The 21,989-nt window shown below is 36.6% G+C and overlaps 1 protein-coding gene across 1 annotated transcript in view; it reads right to left on the reverse strand.

Moving 5' to 3' along the window:
• Positions 1 to 11,053, reverse strand: part of MYPN (myopalladin) — a 95,354-nt gene extending 84,301 nt beyond the window's left edge. The window contains exon 1 of the mRNA XM_031021827.2: positions 10,894 to 11,053. The gene's annotated coding sequence lies outside the window, so the exon portion shown is untranslated. The remainder of the gene's footprint in view (positions 1 to 10,893) is intronic.
• Between the last annotated feature and the right edge of the window lie 10,936 nt (positions 11,054 to 21,989).

The raw sequence follows: 21,989 nt of genomic DNA on the forward strand, positions 1-21,989 counted from the left end.
GGGGGAGGGGGAGAGAGAATCTCAAGCAGACTTCCTACTGAGCGGGGAGCCTGACACAGGGCTCGATCTCACAACCCTGAGATCATGACCTGAGCCTAAATCAAGAGTTGGATGCTTAACTGAGCTACCCAAGCGCCCCAAGAGACTCCTACCTATAGAGAACAAACTGAGGGTTGAATCAGGAGGGAGGTGGGCGGGGGATGGGCTAAATGGGTGATAGGTAGAAAGGAGGGCACTTGTTGTAATGAACATTGGGTGTTATATGTAAGTGATGAATCACTGAATTCTACTCCTGAAACTGATATTACACTGTATGTTAACAAACTAGAACGTAAATAAAAATTTGAAGGAAAAAAATAAAACAAATTCTCTTTTTATTGGCCCCCACTGCCTTCTCATGAAAAGTAATTATGCAGGTTACTTCAAAAATCAGAAATCATCCAAAGGAGGAAATTCACCATCATCTTTATATGTATCAATGGGCAGAGGGTTGTTAAAGCTATGACTTTGATTTTGGGAATTTGACATTTCTTTAACAGAATCAAGAAAAGAACAGAAAAATAGCACGTGACTACATCTAGGGCTACTTTCTCAGAAAGATTCAGTAAAATTGGTTGACTGAAATAGCAAGCGCCAATACACATTTCTGAGCAGTGATCTTATTACATGAAATCTGTAATGAAATTAGCAAATGTTGAATGGAAGCAACTTGTTGGCAAGTAGGGAAGAGTACAGAGGAAGAGTTTTGAGAATATAAACTATGAAAAACTCAGAAGGAATTTGTATTTTACATCCCTAACCAAGTTTACATTTTTTTTTAAACATTTTTTTTATTTATTTGGCAGAGAGAGACACAGTGAGAGCAGGAACACAAGCAGAGGGGGAGTGGGAGAGGGAGAAGCAGGCTTCCCGTGGAGCAGGGAGCCCAACTCAGGGCTCCATCCCAGGACTCTGGGATCATGACCTGAGCCGAAGGCAGATGCCTGACAACTGAGCCACTCAGGCGCCCCCCAAGTTTACATTTTTATCTGCATATGGACCTATCCATTTGGTGTTTCTTGCTTTAGTAAACTTCCTGTCAAGTAAAGGCAGCATACTTTAATGTAGGAAGTCCTGGAAAATCTTTTTTTGTTTTGCCTTTTATTCATTCTGCTCATCACCCAATTGCCCTTCATTCCAAACTAAGAATGGATTGCTAAAACCTAGTCCGTTAATATCTTAGACATACTTTCCTTTTATTTATTTCTGGCTAGACAATAAGCTTTAATTCAAAATGTGATAATGTCCATAAAAGGGATAAGTAAACATACAGTGTCATAGAGTAATTAAACACAAAATTTACCACTGTGTAAACTGAGCTGGGGATGAAACTATTTGTAGATAGTCCACTTGCCTCATAATTTTATGCAAATTTCAACCAAGAGTATAAACAAAAATGTGATCATTTTAATCGTATAAAATACCTGCCCCTTTTCTACACAAATCCTGTCTCCAAAAAGTTTCACCAATATTTCCTTGCCTTTTCTTTTCCTCCTTGCCTTTGTTCACTGTTTCTTCAAATTATTATATAATTAAACAACTAGTGGTCACAACATTTCTCATATTGCTCAATTAAACTAATTTTTTCATTTATGTATTTATGCTTTATCTATTTAACTAGGTCAACTCCTTGAGAATCAGAGCCATAAAAAAATTTCTCTATAGGCCAAACAGTTTTAATCTCATGGCATGGCACAAAGTAGGCACTTAATAAATATTCGTCCATAGCATGCCATAAGATGATGCATTAATTGTTGAGTTGTCCTAAATTACGCACTCAATTTTACAAATATTTACTGAACATTTATTGTGTTCCAGGAAAGATTAAACGACCTAAACTCTCAGCAGCATTAAGTGATTTGTCATTGGCGGTTATGATATTAGTTTAACACGGAAATACTATTAAGAATCAATTCTATATGTTGGCGAATTGAATTTAAATTAAAAAAAAAAGAATCAATTCAATTGAGGAAGGGGGCTAAAAATGATTGGATGCTCATTGTGCACCAGTCATCAAGTAAGGAACTACGTGCTTTGGCTCAGTGGACGCTCACAATTCCTGAGTTAGTTGATATGGGGTACCCTTGCTTTCGGAAAAGGCTTGGAGCTTGCCCAACCTTGCCTAAGAGTTTTTCCGTAGGTGCTCCATAGAGGCCCTTTCATACCTTTGCATCCTCTTGAACTGGCTTACTACTATTTTTGTTGCCCTTTCCCCCTTTTAACCTTTGCATAACCTTTGCTTTATGTCAGGTCCTTTCTTTCTGTTCACTCCATAAAATCAAACTCTTTTGTGCTAGCATAGACTACTTCTTTGAGTTTGGGTTTTTAGGACCCTACTGCCACTGAGGGGCAGTTCTGTCCACTCTCATGCCCTGGTCTTTGGGATTCCAGCTCAAGTCACAGGTTGAGCTCCCTACTTTCAAAGAAATAAACAGTACACTTAAATACACATAATATTCTCTAATTTAGATTAAGATTTCAGCTATTTGTGACTGACTCCAAATTGGACTTCCTGAAAGGCAGATAAGCCAGAATGAATTATTTAGCTCTCTGAGTGATCCTAGCTGACCCAGCCCAGTGTCCACATCAACCAAGCTTTGTTGTTCATATTTAATACATAATTTAATTTAATATAACAACCCAGGAAGTATGGGTCATTATCCCCATTTTATGGAGGATGAAACTGAAAAAATTATAGGGTATTGTGGTTTTGCAAATTCAGGGATCTGAACAAGTCTCAGGGAGTACACTTTGAGATTGTCCAAGGTGTACTATATTATTATCCCGTTTTTATAGAGCAGGAAACTCAAGATCAGAGAAAAAATTTGCACAAGGCCACTCAGAGCTATGATTCACACCCAAGTCTACATAACGCGAAAGTCCAAGCTCTTCCCGATTATATCACACTACCTTTCAGAGGAATCCACGCTGTTAGTAATGCCTTTAGGAGTCAATTTGGAAAAAAAACCTCAGAAGATGTAAAGTAATGAGAAGGAGATCTCCAGTGATACTAGGATTATGTTGATTTAGTGACTTGTCCAAAGTCCTTCCAAATCATTAGAAATTTGGATGATTCACTACCTCTGACCAGTCACAGAAACAACTTAAAGGAATTGAAGCAACAATAAATAATGGACAATTCCCTCTGTACATCTCTATCTGCAAATTACTAGACTTAGTGAAATTAGGCATGAGAGACCATAGAGCTACTATATTTTAAGTAGACGTTTACTTAGCATTTCATCTTTATGAAGTTATTCACAATCACATATTGGTTATTAGGCTTTAATAAAAACAACAACAAAAACAAAACCGAAACAACGGTACTGTGTTTGAAGTCTTTATTATGGTTATTTTGTACAGAGGAAAATTAAGCACTAGAATGCCCATACTACATGTAGATATATATTAGCAGTAAAACCCCGATTGCCAAGTTTACACTATTAGTTTAGTTCAATAAGGGGATACCCCAAGCTTTATCTGTTAGCAAAATTGAACAATAAGGATGTGCCAAATGAGACAACATGCTTTGAGTAACTGACTATAGATGGCAACTAAAAGAAACATAAAAAGTGATTATAGATTCTTTTTTATTTCTACCTGGTAGTTATAGCACATAATATCTTACTAAGTCTTAAGAAAACTAGTTGTGGGGGCGCCTGGGTGGCTCAGTCATTAAGCGTCTGCCTTCGGCTCAGGTCATGATCCCTGGGTCCTGGGATTGAGCCCCGCATCGGGCTCTCTGCTCAGCGGGAAGCCTGCTTCTCCCTCTCCCACTCCCCCTGCTTGTATTCCCTCTCTTGCTGTCTCTCTCTCTGTCAAATAATAAATAAAAAATCTTAAAACAACACCACCACCATTTACTTAAAAAAAAAAGAAAACTACTTGTGAGAACCAATGAATTTATTTTGTTCGTTAAAATGATCTAATTGCTTATGAACTTTATTTTAATGGTCATTCATTTCAATGTACTAAAACCTTTCTCCTTAACTACTGGGAAATCTCATGAAATAGAGACCCAGATTTTCAAAAAAATTCTTATCTGCCTTCTTATTTCGTATGAATAGTAAGTGGGAGATTTGGGTGATCATTTACTATGTTTGCATTGGGATGGAATGGTTGGCAGAGTTTCATTTTATTTGATTATCTCTTCTCTATTAATTTAGAAAGATAAGGTGAAAGAATGTTTCCAAGTTCAGGTAATGTTTAGCTCAAACAGTGAAAAAATATATGGGCGGAAAAGCCATTGTAAAACCAAGCTCAGAATAACGATGCACATGAATCAAATTTAAGAAAGATTCATTACCTCTTTCAGAAAAAATTAATAATAACTAGTACAGAAAGATGAACAATTTTAAAGTTGAGACATTAATATATGTTGTTTGGTTTAAACACAGAATTTTTAAAAATATATCAGTGGCATAATAATATGGTAAAAAAACATCAACTAAGTGCTATAATTAGGCAGAAAATAATTGTATGGAGAGCTGGCTTCCAACTCTACCACTTATTATGTGAGAAGCCTTAGGCAAGTTATTTATTCCCAATTTCCTCGTCTCTAAAAAATGGGGAAAATAATAGTATCTATCATAGGATTGCTGTGAGAATGAAGGGAGTTAATACTCTTAGAATAATGCCTGGCTTCTAGCAAGTGGCCCATAAATGTTAGCCACCATTATTACCATTTTTATTATAAAAAGATATATTTTAGGTATTTATCTGTTAAGCTAGCTTTGTGAAGTCCCAGGGAATGAAGGAGACACAGTTGTGCTAAGCTGTAAACCCTAAGGAAAGGCCAAAGGCTGAATGGGCCACCTAGACTGATGACTCAGACACAGTGCAGTTCAGGTTTCCAGACTGATTCAGTCCTTGGCTTCTCTCCTGACGCTGACAACAAGAATGCCAATTAGTGCCAAGAGTGATGAGTTTTTGTAACATGGGGTGCTGTTCATTAGAGATTCAGATCAGATCACTTACATCTTGTATAGAACACCAATAGTGATCAACCGAGTTCAGATTCAAACCAATGACATAGAGGTAAAGTGCTTCATATCTGGTTACCATGCTCCTGAACCATCTGCTTCTGAATTCTAAATTCTCAGCTTACCCACGGCCAAGGGGCTAAACATAGCTAAAGGATTTAAATTATAATTTGATCTGACAACCCAGGTATCAAACGAGACTTCTTTAGCCAAATAAGTAGAGTGGTGACAAATATCAGAGCAGTATATCCACTCTATGGTATGTGCTTTATGACAAGAAAATAGTAATTGAGGGTACTGGTGAGTATCTTATTTCTCATCTGATCTAAAAAAGGATGTCAGCACAAGATTGGTATTCAACTTAGGTTAACAAAGGAATTGTTAAGGTTAAGTGATTTAGACAGGAGAAAGCTGGGGAAGTAAGGAATATCTTAATCTTTCCATGATGCTGAATTATCTAATAGACTAATGTTGAATACATAGAAAGACCATGCAGAATAAGATAAGTAAATGCTGGAATGGAAATGATGATGAACTGGGCAGATGTCAAATATAAAGAAAAGTGATGTTTTAAATCTTTTTATTTAAACACTCTTAACATATTAACACTGTATTTGAAAAATATTTTATTGTTTTTTGTTAGTTATTTCTCATCAGAGTCCTGTCAGCAAATGTTTTAATACTCATGTTTTACATATGAGGAAACTGATATACAGAAAGAATAATTACCTTAGTTACACAGCAACTCAATACTAGGAAAAAAAAATCTGAGTGTTGAGTTATTATTGGCATAGATCACTATTATTTTATTTATCTTCAAGTTTTGGTGAGCTGTGTCCACATATATAGGATTCAGGAATTACTAGAATTAATCAATATCTTGGGGCTCGTGGATGGCACAGTCAGTGAAGCATCTGACTCTTGGTTTCAGCTCAGGTCCTCATCTCAAGGTCGTGAGATCGAGCCCCATGTCGGGCTTTGAGCTTGGTTCAGGGTCTGCTTGAGATTCTTTCTCCCTCTCCCTCTACCCCTCCCACTCGCGCGCTCTCTCTCTCTCTCTCAAATAAATAAATAAAGTTTAAAAAAAAAGAAGTATCAGTATCTTTTACCCATCTCTGAATCAAATTCATACAAAAAGAAATGAAATGTCTTAGCATAATTCTGTTCTATTTTGATATTGTGAGTAAAGGTCCTAATCAAAAATCTATTTTGAAATCTCATCTCCAGGTAACATAGTCTTCTTTTAAAAATTTATTTATTTAAAAATGTATTTATTTTTAATTGTGATAAAATATACATAAGATAAAATTTACCATTTTAACCATTTCTAAATGTATAGCTTTGTGGCGTTAAGTACATTCATGTTGTGTGATCACCTTCCATCTTCAGAACTTTTTTCATCTTGCAAAACTGAAACTCTGGACCCGTTAAACAATAACTCCCCATTCCCCTTTACACCCAGCCCCTGGCAACCATTTTCTTTCTATTCCTATAAATTTGACCACTTACAGTTCCCAGTAACCTATTATGAACATTCAAAATTTTTTGTGTATTTTTAAAGAAAGCTTAGGGGGAAATTCCTTCATTGTTCATTTCTGATCAGTCTCTAAAATGTATGGGTTCTCCTTTGAAGGTCCACATTAAGCTAGTTCTAGGTCCTCGGGGTTTGTAGAGTTGTGAAATGGCTCATACTTCAGCATGGAGGCAGGGGCCTCCAGTCTGTGATGTGATTTATGGTTGGATCTTCTACCTTGCCAGTGCCCAGGACACTTGTGCAAACGATGGCAAGAAAGAGTTAGTGGCATGCCTTTCATGTCTCACCTCCTTTCATGTCTTACATCTTTACACAGTTACTAGCCACTTATTTTTTTGTTTTCTTTGAATGTGCTAAAGAGCAAGCCCCAATAAGATTATTTTAGGGCAGCACAATTTACATATCACAAGGGAAATTTTATTTGTGATAAAATACTGCTGCCTATATTTTTATAGCATGATTTTGTCAAGAGTTCTAAGCCATTTTGTAATACTTGAAAGCAAATACAGTGAACTACAGCAAGGCTGAAAGCAGTTTCCTAATTCTTTTTTTTTTTTTTTAGAGACTTTATTTATTTAACAGAGAGAGATAGCGAGAGCAGGAACACAAGCAGGGGGAGTGAGAGAGGGAGAAGCAGGCTTCCCGCGGAGCGGGGAGCCCGATGCGGGGCTCGATCCCAGGATCCTGGGATCATGACCTGAGCTGAAGGCAGACGCTTAACGACTGAGCCACTCAGGTGCCCCAGCAGTTTCCTAATTCTTTTAAGTACAAGGGCACATTAAAAAATGTTGTGGATCTCTTGGGGCGCCTGGGTACCTCAGTCGGTTAAGCAGACGACTCTTGGTTTTGGTTCAGGTCATGATCTCCGGATTGTGAGATAGAGCCTGTGTGGGGCTCCAAGCTCAGCATGGAGTCTGCTTGTCTTTCTCCCTCCCCCTCTGCTCCTCTTCCTTCTCTCACTCTCAAATAAACAGGTAAAATCTTTAAAAAAAGAAAAAGGGCTAAAAAAGAATTTTATGTTATAGGGAACACATGGCGGCATCAGCAGAGCACCTCTAACACTCTGAAAATTAAAATAGAAAATCAATATACAATGACTAATCTTTGTAAATTTAGGCACCTTAAGAAAAGAACAACTATCATTCCAATATATTTATAAGGATGTTCATAAAGAACTGTTTGTAATAGCAAAAAATTAAAAACAGCATACATTTTTTAACATGGAAAGATAATTATGATATATAAAATTAAAAAAAAAAAAAACAGTTTCCAAAACAGTGTTTATAATATGCCTCTGTTTTATTTTTTAAAGTTCTGGAGTAAAATATACCTAAATGTTAAATGGTTATATCTAGGTAGTGGAATTATGGGGGGTTTTTCTCTCACATTTTTTCTTCGCTGTACTTTTTAAATACTTCTGTTAAGCATGTATTATATATATAACATATATAATATATATTTAAGCATGTATATATAATATGTATTATTAAATATATTTATAAAGAGAAAAATAATAAAAATCTCCCCTCTAGGCACAAAGAAAAAAGCTCCAAGGACACCAGAAGAAAAAAAAAAAAGAGTAAAATTTGGTTATTGCCTAATTGGTGTTATCTATCAAATATGTGTGTATATAAATATAAATGTCTCTACATGTTATCTGTATTTACATCTATATCTGAGGAAGTAATCAGAATGACAAGTAGGAAAGGGAAATCAAAGAAAGAATCAGCAGTGTTCATCCAAGAGAGCCCTATCTATCTGCTCATGACAGTGGTGCTGGGGGCCCCAGGCCAACACTGCCAAATGCCATGGCCAATTCCCTGCCTCACTCCAATCCGTGCTCACGCAGCAGCATTCTGATTTCAATTTAGTTGTTTGTTGTTTTTTTTTTTTTAGATTTCATTTATTTATTTGACAGAGAGAGATAGTGAGAGCAGGAACACAAGCAGGGGGAGTGGGAGAGGGAGAAGCAGGCTTCCCGCTGAGCAGGGAGCCCGATGCAGGACTCGATCCCAGGACCCCGGGATCATGACCTGAGCCGAAAGCAGACACCCAATGACTGAGCCACCCAGGGGCCCCAATTTAGTTATTTTTTAAGTAGATTTCCTTACAGAGAAAAAATAAGTTGATAGGAGAATGTGACATTTGATTTGCTATGAAACAATTTTTCTCATTGTGAATTAACAAACTGGAATTGTGGATGCTGTATTACTTTTGTGGGAGTTTGGTTAATATAAGTACTTTGCTAAAGGACTGGATCACTATAAGAAATTCTGAAAAACAAGTTAGGTTTCTGAGCTTGGACAGCTGAAGATCAGGTGATAGAACCTGATGATTTTATTAAGGTAATTATAAGCTGCAAGATCTTAGGACAACCAACTGGACTTCCCTAAGAAGCAATCCTATAATTCAGTGTGTGACCTTTAGCATGAAATAAATACAGGACAGGAGTGTCTTGGAGACCTTGCCATAAGATATTTCCACAGTATGAACAATGGGGATGGCATTTTAGCTATGATCCAGCATATCATTCTCAGTCTGGAGTTGTAGATAAATTGAGGATCAGAGAGGGCAAGTCAGTTATCCAAGATTGCAGTTGATAACAGCCTGAACTTGGAATTACAATTGTTGCCTCCTAGTCCAGCATATGAAATTGTTTTCCACAGCCCTTATGAAATAATATTATGGCTGTAAAACGCTCACAGCTGTAAAATGCTCCCTTCCCTGTTTCAGTAAGCATTTATTGAGTAACTAATATGCTTAAAGCACTCTGCTAGGGTAAGAGTTTCTTCAAATCTGCTCTGTATGTTTAATGAGTAAATGTTTGACATTGAAAGTGGAGTAGAGGAAAATACGGCTATTTTCTAAGAATCTAATACCTGCCAGGCAGTGTTCTAGACATGCTACATCTTACTTCATTTATTGTTTACTAAGCCTTAGGATATACCTTCTAATGATGTCGTGAATGGATGCACTTTATCCCATCAGATTATATCCAAGATTATCATTTAAATTACTGACATTTATTAATCACATAATTGTATATAGCACTGAAGTGCCACTATAACTGAATAATCTTAGAGAAATGGGTTATAAATGCTCAGTCTAAATGGAGACTGGAGGCAATGACAACTCTCTTTTAGGATGAACCAACAGTTAATGCTCCCAATGGAAGAGGTTTCTCTTCTTTGTAGCTACACATTTAAACATTACCTCCCCCCACCAAAAAAACTTACAGAAGATTGCATATTGTATAATTGCATAATGAACAGGCAAATCTATAGAAACAGAAAGTAGATCCATGGTTGCCTAGGGCTGTTGGGGAGGGAAGTGTCGGATGAAAAGAAGAGTGACTGCTTTTGAGTATGGGTTGGATTTTTGGGTTGGTTGTTTTTTTTGTTTGGGGGGGGCTTTTTTTGGTGTGGGGAGGTGACAAAATGTTCTAAAATTGATCGTGGCAATGGTTGCAAAACTCTGTAAGTATACTAAAAGCCACTGAATTGTACACTTTAAATAAGTTAATTGTATTGTATGTGAATTATATCTCAATACAGCTGTAATTTTTAAGTAGTTCTGAATTTCTGCTGTCCGATTGCCCAATCCCTTCAGATCAACTTTGTGAGACACCCTCTTAATAGCACTGGAGGTTTTTACCATTAATGAGTTGTAACTTCAAAAAGCAATAGATAATATAAAATCTACAGATAATATGAAATCTTCGGAAACCAGGAACTTACAGAAACCGTGGAGAGTGATAGATAAATACCCCCACTGGGAATAATATATGTGCATCATAAAATAAATCACTGATCTCTTGTTATGAAATAACAACACTGAGAAATCCTGGCCCCCTCCAGAATTCTGTTGTCTGCCCTCAGCCAGCTCAACTACGCTGTACTTCATCTGTGAAAAATGCACACTGTTGCCCACTGAGTCCTATTTGTGTGATCTCTAATCTTTCCTTTTTGGCTCTACAGTATCTCAACCATTTTTTTTATGCCACTGGGAGGTATCTTTCCCGCATTCCTCTTCCACGTGGTTTTACAAATTTTTTAGGACAGCCTCCTCCCTTTACTCCAACACTTAAAAAAAAAACAAAAACAAAAAACCTGCATCTACATACCCCAGAGAGCCACAATTCAACAAGGTAAAAAGAGGTGGTTCAGTTGAATACCTTATGGAAGATGGGTATAAGGAATACTTTTATCGCTCTCTTAATCATTAGATTCCTAGAGGCACCTCATTAGTAGGCAATGTTAAATCTTTCAATTGTCTGGACATGCCCTTAAGAAATCTCTTGTTTTACCTCCCAAGGTGAGTTCCAAGGGAGGGACTTACCTGGCACAAACTGCAGTGGAGCTCCACAGGCTAAGGAGGTTTCCCCCAGGGCTTGGGGCCCTTCACCTCACTTGTTGAGGGCAGGGGAAGCTGCTACGGCTTTCCCTTCCTGGGCTTGCCCATTCTGCTAATTTTAGGCTGCTTCCTCATGCGGCTGCCATGGGTATCAGAGCATGTGGCTCCCCTCGGAGGAGCTATTTTCTCCTCTGAGTCTTACTTGTTTCCAACTTCTCTCCCTTCTCCACCTCCCCACCTCTGTGGGGTTGTGCTATTTCATAGTAAGAAACAAAATATCTTTCAGAATTATGCTTATTCTAATCTGAATTTATTCCTGAATCCAAGGGAACAAGGAAAACTTTTTTATATTAGATTTTAATTGTGCCTTCCAATAGTCAGATTCCAAATCATATTTATCTAAAAAATATTTACTGGTTTTTTAGTGTGGATAAGATGTTGTCTTAGGGATGGGTTGAAATAGATGAGGGTGATTAAGAGTACACTTACCTTGATGAGCACAGAGTAATATATAGAATTATTATATACTATATTGTATACCTGAAACTAATATAATGCTGTATGTTATACTAGAAATAAAATTTTAAAAAATTATTTAAAAAGAGATGTTGCCTTAGGTCACAGGGATACAATAATAAGCAAAACAGATGTGTTATTTCACTAATGTAATCTTGATAACAGATTTATCAAACTTCTACTGTGTTCTGTGCTCTCTCTTAAGACCTAGGAATATAAAAATCAGTAAGGTAGAGTCCCTGTCTTCAAAGAACTTATAAGGTATTTCAATGTGCACAGAGATTCAAAGAGGCAGGGCTTATAAATTCCTGTTGAGATTTAGTTTTGATGTAATGAATGGATTCACTCATTTGGTTAATCAGTAAAACCGGACTTCAGATTATTCTATGAACATAGTACTCTGCCAGGCAGTGGAAGAAATTAAAAAAAAAAGAGCATAATACAGGCCCTCCCTTAGAAAGATTATAATCTAAACAAAGAACAACTGTTCAATTAACAAATATTTAATGTATATTTATTATATACATGATCCATCCTCTTCATTGAGGGCTTCTTAATTATCTTTTTTTTCCCCTGGAGACATTGTTTTGAAAGATTTTGTACATTAAATAACAATTTCTAACAATTTATTTCTCATGTTTTATTATTCAAGGATAAAAATTATGCCAACTAGAGCTTCTGACTAATATGAAACAATTTATATTTGTTCATTTTTGGGGATACAAGGGTGAAAAGATCCAAGCTCCTGACCTTGAGCCAGCAGTCTAGTGAGGGAGAAGATAGACAGTTGATTATGTTATAAAGTGGCAAGTTCTACAATAGAGGGTGGGGTTCTCCCAATTGTGACAGGGAGGGCAAGTCTTCACAAGGAAAGTACTGCTTGAGCTGAGTCTTGAAAAATGATAATTTCACTAGGTTAAAGAAACAACATGTGGGAAGGTATGAGAGAGAATTTTTCATAGCTCATAAAATAAAGATAAGGTATGATTTGGAGGATGTGGTAGGGATGAGGTTGCAGAGGAGGTAAGGACTTGATTATATATGATGTTAAATGCCTAAATGATAAAAAGTTTTAAGGAGATATGATCAAATCTACATTTTAGAAATATCGCTCCAGTGGTTTTGTGGATGGACCAAAGAGCCAAGAAGACTATCAGTAGTCCACAGGCTATGGCAGAAGTCCAGGCTGGATAATTGGAACCGAGGTAGTGCTGGAGGGATGAAAGTTTGAATAATTATGGCCACAAAGCAAAGCAACTACATCTTCGTATGTTATTGGTATAATCAAACAAATTGCTTATTAACTTAGAGGATAGAAATATACAAGTGTAGTAGACAAGATGGATATGCTAAGCAGCATCTCAAGGCTCTCCTTTATACCCCCATAAACATTTTGCTATTCTATGGAGCCAGACTGGTTGAAGAACCTGAAGAAGCCAATTCTAGGTGGTGAAAACACAGATGATGACTATCAATGTAACAAGACACATCTGAATACATTCAAGTTAATAAGATTTTCTTGAGGTAATGGAGGTGTTAATCTTATTGTGGTAAGAATTTCACAATACATATGTATATCAAATCATTACACTGTACACCTTAAACTTACACAATGTTATATGTCAATTCTATTTCAATACCACTGGAAAAAAAGATTTTATTCAACCTGAACAAAAGAAGACTGAACATATCTATTATTTATTTACATTTGTGGCTAATTGGCTGTGTAGTTTCATGGTCTGGGCATGTCTTCTACATGAACTTTAAGCGCCCCAATACTTGGAAAGAGGTCCTTAGCACCCTGTTGAGCAAAAAGTAGGCTACAAAGCTCTAAGATCCATTAGGTAAACTTACATTGACCTCTATGTGTGTACAATACACCTTGGAGCAGGGAAAAATATCAGAATGATGTTCAGTAAAACGTTAGCCATGTGTATCTCCTAAGGTAGTATTTCTGATGGTTATTTTCTTCTTTGTATCTTACTAAATTGTTTGAATTATTAACAATAAACATTAATATTTTAAAATAAAACCTATTTTAATTTTTTAAATGAGAATTGCCCATACTAAACAAATTTAAATTTTAAACAGAAGAGTTTTTACACTAAATAAACCATCTTACCCAGTCTATTTGTAACTAAGTTAGAGAAGGATAAGACATTTTACGCTTACCGTAGATTAATTTGATGTGTAATCAGATTCTCTGATCATGCAGGACCTTACATTTTATTTTTTATTTTTTTATTATTTTTTTTTTTTTAAAGATTTTATTTATTTATTTGAGAGAGAGAGAACACATGAGAGGGGATAGGGTCAGAGGACGAAGCAGACTCCCTGCCGAGCAGGGAGCCCGATGCGGGACTCGATCCTGGGACTCCAGGATCATGACCTGAGCCGAAGGCAGTCGCTCAACCAACTGAGCCACCCAGGCGCCCCGGACCTTACATTTTAAAAAGATGTTTTCCACACTAAGAACAAGTTAAACATTCACCATTCCACAGGATTTCTATTTTATTGTCAACACTATCAGAACTTGCGAATGGGAGCAGTTTGATTGAAACTGAACAGATGAGGTTGTTATTTGTTGAAAGTGAACAGTACACAACACTTCAACTTTTCATATCCCTATGTTTACGAAGAGTAATTTCTCTCTCCCTTTTTAAAAAGGTAAAAAACAGAGGCTTGAACTGCATGACATTCCTCTTGGACAAACATCTCTGTCATTTTAATGTGGTTAAACTGTATTTAGGCAATGTGGAGGTGGCAACTATAATTTGTCTTCTAGGAACACTCTGTCCTTGCTAATCACTACTACTCAACTGTTCCTGCAGGCTATAAGATCTTACATTGAGACTATAAGAATACATTTTTAAACTCTATTGAAAATCTGTCCATAAAAATGTCTGTTTTATTTATTTCTGGATCCCAGTTATTATCTTTTTTATTTAAAAAAAAACCCATGAGTAGCAGTACACATTTTTTAATAATTTGCAATCAATAAGTGTAAAATTTACTGTATGCTGAAGGCAACTAATGGTTGGTCCTAGAGGACATGAGTTGTATGCATGTGTTGAGGGGGACTTTATTTATTTTTGTTTTCTTGAGGGGGAGTTTAAAAAGCTTTTCCATCTCCTTAATTTTGCAGTGCTCTGTGCTGCCTTCATAAGATTTTTAATGCTTAAGTAAGAATCGGAAATATGTTGTCAGTTCCCCTTATAAAGAGTGATAATTGATTAGGATATACAGCAAGGCTGTTTCTTTTATACCATTACTTTGGAAGTTATTAATAAAGGATTCAATAGATGAAGATAATCATGCTGCAGCTGTTCAAAGAAGTAGTACTGTTAATTGGACAAAAACCTGTAGTTATAGTCTTAGCCCTGATTCTGTTTGAGGGCAGTGAGACATGTCATTTAAAAATATACTCTTATAAAAAATATATATGTGTGTATGTATGTGTGTACATATGTGTGTGTTTCTGTATACACATATATATAATCTCGTCCTTTGACTTGATGGCTATATTAATGATTTAGCCTGGTGTGGGACCTGGGACAAGGGACAAAATAAAGCAAATTTCCCAGATTTCATATTTCTAACAGCTAAATTGGAAATTTCCAACCTCAAACATCTTTATAAGACTCTATGAAATCAGTAGCAACAAAAGAATTCAATTTGCTACTCAACAGTTTGACTGTTAAGCTCTAATAGTTGAGATTCTTCCTCTTTATTGCTATTTTATTTTATTTTATTTTATTTTTTTAAGATTTTATTTATTTATTTGACAGAAAGAGACACAACGAGAGAGGGAACACAAGCAGGGGGAGTGGGAGAGGGAGAAGCAGGCTTCCCACAGAGCAGGGAGCCCGATGCGGGGCTCGATCCCAGGACCCTGGGATCATGACCCGAGCCGAAGGCAGATGCTTAATGACTGAGCCACCCAGGCGCCCCTCTTTATTGCTATTTTAATAGTTTTTTTTTTTTTTAAAGAAAACACAGACTTAAAAGATTCATAGAAGTATAGATCCCATACTTTACACTTTATTGCTTCGGTAATGTTCATTATTAATTGGACTCATAGAATCCTTATCTTATGATTGCTGTGGGATAAAATTAACGTATAGTTTATCACACAGGTAGGACTTTGTTTAACAATTTTTATTCTTTGCCACCACAGACACACAAAAAACCCCAGAGTGTTTTGAGAAATTTCTCTGATTAGAAAGTATAGTAACTAGAGTAATCGCACTGTAATTTCAAAGGCTTGGACACATCCCCACATACTGGTCAAGGACCACATTACATGTGATTTTTTAGGCTTTTGCCTATTGGAATGCCAGTTGAATTCCTGTAATTAGGGGATGAAAAGTAAACACAGAGAAATTATAGAGAGTTATAAAAAGAGAGCATTTAAAAATGTTTCAGGTATTCATAATATGAACATTCACTACTGTTTCACACTAGGATACTGAGAAAAAAATTGAAGCCCAACCCAAATGTACATTTGGAGCAGCAAAGGAGGTTAGCATAATTGCAAGAATGACATTGAGAAAGATTCTATAATAAATATTCAGAATTATTACTCTTTATGTTGTAGATTAAAAGGCATATATCATAACATATAATATTATCAATAAAATTGTTTTGCTAGCATCTATTAAAAAGAAGGGACAATATTTTCTTCTGTGATTTCTCATTTGTGTGGCAGAAGAGAGTTTTTTCTCCCATTTCACCCACTTTGGGCTAGGCCCATACACACCTAGAATAACAGAAGAAAGACTTTTTATAATGCAATTCAAAAGAAAAAAAAAACCTGTTATGGGCTGAATTGTGTCCTCCCAAATTCATATGTGAACTCCTAACCCCCAGTACCTCAGAATATGACCATATTTGGAGATAGGGCTTTAAAGAAGTAATTAAAGTAAACTGAGGTTAAATGGGTGAGCACCAACCCAATATGACCAGTGTCTTTATAAGGAGACTAGGACACAGAGAACACCTGGACCAAGCAAGCAATGGCCATGTGATCACCCAGGAAGAAGGAGGCCATCTGCAAACCAAGGAGAGGCCTCAGAAGAAACCAAATTTGCCAACACCTTGATGTCTGACTTCTAGCCTCCAGAATTTAGAGAAAATAATTTTCTGTTGTTTATGGCACCTAGTCTGTGATATTTTGTTATGGCAGCCCTACCAAATGAATACAGAAACACATTCTTGATTTTTCAAACTTAAGGTCAAAACAAAACACAATTTCTCCTAGTTAAAATGTGTCCTCCCCCTTCCCTCACCAGCCATCCTCATCTTTGTAAATGTCCTCAAATCAGAAAACTACCAGTGATCACCCAGCATTCCCCCCATTCTCCGATATGAGATATTTTTGAATCTATCTTCTTCACTTTACCCCCATCACAACCACCTTAGTCCCCACCACTATTAATCCACTTGGATTATTGCAAAAACCTCCTAAATAACTTCCTCCATTTTACCTGCCTCTACTCCAGCAGTCCTATCCAGTTCAGCAGCAAAAGTAATCTTTTTAACACTTATAATTGTTGCCCCCTCTCCTGGCTTAAACCCCTTGAGCAGTAATTGCAGTAAAATCCCTTAATATGACCTATTTGATCCAGCCTCTGGCTATCTATCACCAAACATATCTAGCGCCCCTGAACTCCATCTACACTAATTTTCTTTCAATTCCTGGAAAATGCCGAGTTCTTTCCTGCCTCAAAGGCTTCACTTTGCTCCCTCCACTTAGAATGTTTCTCATCCGTCTCTTCTATGGCTTCCCCCTTCCCTTTGTTTTCAGTTTTAATAGCAACTTCTCCATTGAGGCCTTCACTGTCTATTCTATTTCAATGACTTCTCTTTTCTCCATTTCTACCTCTTGTTTATTTCCTTAGTATTTATTACAGTTTGAAGTACTTTTATTTGATGCCTACTTGTTTTATATATATATATATATATATAAATTACTTTCCCAAATGTTTTATACCTTGTAGTTCAGGATAATATTAATAGTAATAAAAGCTAATATAAATAAATAACAAAATTGTGACTGAGAAGTAATTTTCTGTAAAATAGACCATTAATAAATGTCTGTAGGTGTCTTTGGGAGTATAGAAGGACAGAAGTCTGAGATGGTCTGTAGCCTCAGGCTCTGAATCCAGAGAAACCAGCAACAGAGGCCATACTCATCAATCTAATACTGCTTTTATACAACAAGTTTACATTATCTTAATAGCCCTCTGAACCTATACTTGTCTTAACTTAAAGATAATCACAGTGGTCTTTCAACAATAAATAAATAAATAAATAAATAAATAAATAAATAAATAAATATTATTAGAAGTGGGAAGACAACACAAGAGTTCAGTAAAGATTTGTTGAAGAACCTTATAGAAGATCTGCCTGCCTTATGTACACTTCAGGCTGAAGCCGTAATGCTAGGTCAAAGACCAAGGAGATGAGATAACCATTGGGCCTGTAAGACTGGATGAAAAGAGCAGAACTCTCCAGATGGAGGGACTGAAGTAAATGTGGGTATATAACTGCTTGATTGAAGACTCTAAACTTGGAGAGTAGGAGTGGGGAAAATGACTGGAGGAGGCTCTTCCAGTTGTCCCCTTGAGGTAGAACCTATGATTTGGTGGCAATTGGTGACAAATTCTATCAAAATTAACAATAAAAAGATTAACCTTGCCATACATTCCACTTCTCCATTTTTGGAACTTAGGTTGTTTTTAATTTTTGCTATTAGAAATCACATGAGAATAAAAATCTTTGTTCATAATTTTATTTGCTGCCTCTTTGTTTTTATCTATTTCTCCTATTAGAATTGGGACCATGGCACACAGTAGGTGTTCAAAATAAAGATTTGTTGACTGCATCTTGTATTTTCTTAGGACAGAGTGCAGGTGTGATATAATACAGGTAAATAATTTAGTACAATGTCTCATAACAAATATTGTTAACTATTGCTGAATGAAATTTACTGGCTCTTGAAACATTACTGTCAAATTTATTTATAAAAAGGTTGTGATAATTTATAATGCTGCCAGCACCATTAATAAATTCATTCAATAATTTTTTTTTTTTTTTGAGCACATGCTGTAGGCCAGGAACTGTTCAAGATATTTGGGATAGAGCACTGAGTAAAATAGACAAAATTCCTGCCTTTATGGGGTTTTCATTGTAATGCAGGAGACAAAAGTTATGTATCTATCTATATAATACAGCTGACCCTTGAACAATGCAGGGGTTGGGGTGCTGATCACCTGCGGAGTAGAAAATCCGTGTAGAACTTCTGACCCCCTAAAAACTTAATTACTAATAGCCTATTGTTGACCAGAAGTCTTACCAATGACATCAACAGTCGATTAACACATATTTTGTATGTTACATATTTTATGTACCGTATTCTTACAATAAAGTAAGCTAGAGAAAAGAAAATGCTATGTAAAAAGTCATAAGGAAAATATATGTACAGTACTTTACTGTAAAAAAATCATATAAGTGGACCCATGCAGTTCAAACCTGTGCTGTTCGAGGTCAGCTGTATATATAGATTGTATATAACTGATTATCTATTTTTAAACTTATCAGTATGTGGCATGCAATATAATAAATATAATAGTATACATTTATGTATTACACAATAAAATATCAGGTAGTGATAATGGATATGAAAGAAAATAAAGCATGATAAGATTCTAGAGGGGGGGTAGTATTATGGATAGGGTGGTCAAGGAAGACTGGAAAGGTGACCAGTAGAGACACAAATGAAGGAGGTGAGATGAGATCCAGCACAATCAGTATGGCTGGATGGAAAGTAGCAAGGGATAGAGTGGGACAGAATGAATACCTATTTTAGTGGTCTTTCAACAGTGTGGGCACTATTTTTTTTTTTTTAATGAAAATAACACAATAGGTAAAAGGTATTTTACATTTCTCCTAAATTAAAATTATATCATTATTGGTGAGATAAAGTGCTTTCCCAAATGTTTTATACCTTGTAGTTCAGGATAATATTAATAATAATAAAAGCTAATATAAAATGTTTTCCATGAGAAAACAAGAAACTTACACTGGTTTGACAGTGGTCAATTACATGTCCCCACTGTTGTTCCAACGTGCCTGTTCACCTGCCCTCCACCCAACCCTTCTCTCCTGGCTGCTCTTTTAAAGTCTACCCTAACTCAAATTTGGATTTTTATTACAGATCTAAAGCTCTTTCGATTATTATACTGATTAAATCAGTACTGCAGTATTTGAAAAAAAAAAAGCTAATATTTTCTAAACACTTGCCAGGTACAAGGTACTGTACATGTTACCTTATTAAATCCTCACAACCCAGTGAAATATGGATTATTAACATTCTCAATCTATAGAAATTGTGACTGAGAAGTAATTTTCTGTAAAATAGACCATTAATAAATGTCTGTAGGTGTCTTTGGGAGAATAGAAGGACAGTAGTCTGAGATGGTCTGTAGCCTCAGGCTCTGAATCCAGAGAAACCAGCACCCGAGGCCATACTCATCGATCTAATGCTGCTTTTATACAACAAGTTTACATTATCTTAATAGCCCTCTGAACCTATACTTGTCTTAACTTAAAGATAATGACAGGTTGTTTTCTAAGATCTCGTACCATAGTTTCATAGATTTATAAGGTTAAAGCAAACATCTAGAAATGTCCTTTCCACTTTTTAACAAGCTTTAAGAATATTCCAGACAGAGATGCATCCATGTGGCAGAGATAGCTGTCTACTAATTCATGCTTTCTCTTCCATAGTTTAAAGAAGTACCGGGAACTCAGACAGGTAGTATGTTTCCCAGTCCCCTTGCACCTAGATGTATAGTTTTTGCAAATGTTATTGGTGCCGAAGTGGTATGTGGCACCTCCCCAACAAGGGTTTTAAGAGGCTCCCTGTGCCTCCATCTCCCAAGGTTCCTGGAAATCAGTTTCATCACTTAGTCACTTAGGAACACTCAATTGGGCTGTTAAACTATAAAAGAAAATATACTTTCATTATGTTAAGTCACTCAAATTTTAGTATTTATTTGTTGCAATATCAAGTACATATCTTAAAGATCCCAGATTCCATAACTTCCCCTTTTATGATATATTGAGACATCAAGTCCTTAAGGTTAAAAGACAACAAAAGTCCAGGGCAATGAAGCTATCAAAATAAGAATAAAGTATGTTTTGTTAGTATCCCCACCACTCCCAATATTGAAATTATGCTTTCTTTGCTTAAGTATCTTGTCATTTTTATGCTTGTTTCTGTAACACACTGCTGTGAGTTGAACTGGATCCCCCAATGAGATATGCTTAACTCTAAATTCTAGTACCTGAAAATGTGACCTTATTTGGAAAGAGGTCTTTGCAGATGTAATTCAGTTAAAAGAGGTCATAATGGATCAGGGTGGGCCTTAACCCAATGAATGGGGTCCTTGTAAGAGGGAAATTTGGACACAGACACACCAGGAAGAACACCATATAGAGACAGAAGCAGAGATTACAGTGATGCATCTACAAACCAAGAAATACCAAGGATTGTCAGCAACTCCCAGAAATTAAAAACGTATGGAGGAGATTCTCTTCTGAGACCTCAAGAGAGAACCAATCCTGCTCCCACACTGATTTCCAACTTCTGGCCTCCGTTAACTGTGAGACAATAAATTTGTTTTAAGTCACCCAATTAATGGTATTTTGTTACGGCAGCCCTAAAAGAATAATACACACACATATTTTAGCACAGGCATTTCCTAATCTGAAATACATTTTTCAACGAGATAAAGAAACTTGGCTTATTGAGGAATTCTTCCTGAATTCTCAACATTCACTCTGAAGTCACAAGTTCTAGCAAAGTCTAGCAAAATTTCAAGAGTGCCTTGTTTCAAATTTTCCTCCTTTTAAAGAGACTGTTAATGAAAACTGCCCTAGGAAAGCCAGACTTCGTTTTTATGAAGCAGGGACTCCAGTCACATGCGCTGCTTAATTTTCTCTGAATGAAGAAGGCCTTACACTGTGTAAGTTTATCTTTCAGGCAGAGTGCAATGTGATGGCAGCCATCACGACACCAACAGCCTGAACTGGTGGTGCTGATTGATATATTTTAGGCCAGTAGGTTCAGTCATTGCTATGAATGTACCTGGCATCCTCAGATTAGCTCCAGTTGAGGCTAAGGGTAAAATAAAAGGCTTCACCCGCCTTTATATTCGTATTTGTGATCTTTATCTGCCACTTCAAATTCTCCTCGGAAAAAGGCAGAATGAAATAATAGAGACTGGAACCTATGAGCAGAAAGACAACCAGCAAACGAAGGGATTTTCTTCACTAAAATGCCAATCAGCGCGCCGAAGCTTTGTTACAAGACACGCCAAACACCTCCACCCGCTTTCACAAACTCGAACTTCTATAGTTGGCACTTTCCTCCTCTTAAAGCAACGCAAAGCACACACTACGCAAGCGCTCGAGTCGAGGTGCCCTGGGAGGATTCCGACGCAGGCGCGCGGGCCGGGAAGTGGGCGGGCTCGCGCGCGTGCTCTGTGGTTCACTTCCGG

This window comes from Leptonychotes weddellii, chromosome 6 (genome assembly GCF_054177405.1).
Source record: "Leptonychotes weddellii isolate Sample4059 chromosome 6, ASM5417740v2, whole genome shotgun sequence".
In the NCBI taxonomy this organism is placed as follows: domain Eukaryota; kingdom Metazoa; phylum Chordata; class Mammalia; order Carnivora; family Phocidae; genus Leptonychotes; species Leptonychotes weddellii.